Consider the following 2,170-nt stretch of genomic DNA (forward strand, 5'->3'; position numbering starts at 1 on the left):
ACTTTTTGGCTTGCCTCTCTTCAATCCATTTCATTATGAATGCACGTACTTTTTGGCCGACCCTGTTCTCTTAGTAAGTCCACATTTGGATGAACTTCTGTAAATGATAATTCTGGCCAATAATCTGGGTGTTGTATTGTATGGAAGCGGCCTTCATAACATCGCTTGAAATTGGACAATTTGTAGCATTCATCAATAAGTGGTATGTATGTCATACACATATAATTACAAACTGCAATTACATGAGAGCATGGAATCTTGAATGACTGCCACTTATTGCAAGAACTGTTCCTTCTTTCAAGCTCAAAACTTGGGTGTGTTGTCCTTTATAGGGAGAAATCATACTTATGCCAATTTGTACTTCAAAAGTTTGACTTTCCCTGTCAATAGATGTCATCGTATACGTAGATGCTCGTTTTTCCCACCTCTTAAATCTTTTAGGGCATATTCTGTATACATGTCCCCACGACCGAGTGCTTCACTGATTTCTTGTCTCCGACGTTCAAAATACAATATTGTGCGATAGAATGTTAGCCTAACCAAAGAAGTAATTGGTAACATTCTAACACCTTTGAAAACACCATTCATGAACTCAGCTATATTGCTTGTCATTCACCCATAGTGGTACCCACCGTCGTGTGATTGAGTCCATTTTTCCAAGTCAATGTCTGAAAAATATTCAAGACATTTAGGGTGCAATTGTTTCAATTCTTTCATGCACCGAATGAACTTGCGCCTTTGGTGTTGATTTCCTGCCTTAAACACCAAATTTTTTAGTTGCTTTGATTTGTATTTCGTATTGAAATTACTGGCAATATGGCGAAGACAATATCGATGGTGCACTCTAGGTTCGCTCCAACCAATTTCCTTATTATTAATTGCAGCAAGAATGCCCTTATGTCTATCGGAAATCAAGCAAATACCCTCTCTTTGGGTAACATATTCACGCAATGCCCACAAAAACCATGACCAACTGGACGAATTTTCACCTTCAACAATAGCAAAAGCAAGGGGAAATATATGTTCGTTTGCATCAATAGATAAGGCAGTCAATAATTTTCCCTTAAGAGATGAGTTCCATCGATCTGGATTAATGGCCTACAATGTTTGAACCCTTCTCTTGCAGGACCAAAGGACCAAAAAACTCAACCAAAAATAGTCGTACCTGGCACATCAGAGGGAAGGAAAAACCAATTTGTTCATGTTCCTATAACGTACTAAACACGAGCACTCAACCAATATGAAAGCTCTGAATATGATTTCTCTCAATCACCAAATACAACAATCAACGCTTTTCTCTTGGCTTGCCACACTCGTCTATAATTAACATTATAGCCATATTGTTTTTTAATTGTTCTTGGAGTAGGGCCACAGGTACCCCAGGATCAGCTCTGACCAAATTTTTTATTTTAATATTCATAAAATTTGAATCAAGTTATGAATGATCCTGTGTCAATTCTGAAAACAAACATGAGTGTTCCCTTTGAAGTTTGGTGATTTCGAACATCCCATGAGTTTTACGCCGACATGCCCATAACCTCCAAGCATAACCATCACTCCATGATTTACATCTGACATACCAAAGATCTTGATTTGATTCCACTACAATAATTTCGTAGTGTTCTGTCACACAATATTTTTTTACAGCAAGTTGCAAATCTTCTTTGGTATTAAACATCCCTTTCTATATTAACTACAGTTATCTACACCTATATTCCTTTCCTCCAAAGTAGACCCTAGTTCACACGTTGAATTTGTAATTTCCCAATCTATTTGGGTGAACATATCCGACGGTACCAACTCGAGATCATGTTCTCCACTACCGTCGTTTCTAAATAATTCATCAACTTCAACATCAATGTCATTATCTCCATCATTTCCAGGTTCAAGAATAACTAAATCTTCAAGACGCATCGACATATTTATTATGATTTTTTCAACTGCAAACAAAATAATATATATATGAACCAATCTTCATTTTTAAGTTCATAAACATAATCTAATTTAAGTTCATAAACTACATTAGAACTACACATTAAGTTCATAAACTATATTAGACAAAATCAGAAAAGTAGCCCAATCAAAATCTAATTTCTAAGTTCATAGACTACATTGGACAAAATCAACCTAACAAATAGACAAACATATATATATATATATTTCTAGATTT

This window comes from Benincasa hispida, chromosome 11 (genome assembly GCF_027475165.1).
Source record: "Benincasa hispida cultivar pf3 chromosome 11, pf3_genome.v1.1, whole genome shotgun sequence".
Lineage (NCBI taxonomy): Eukaryota > Viridiplantae > Streptophyta > Magnoliopsida > Cucurbitales > Cucurbitaceae > Benincasa > Benincasa hispida.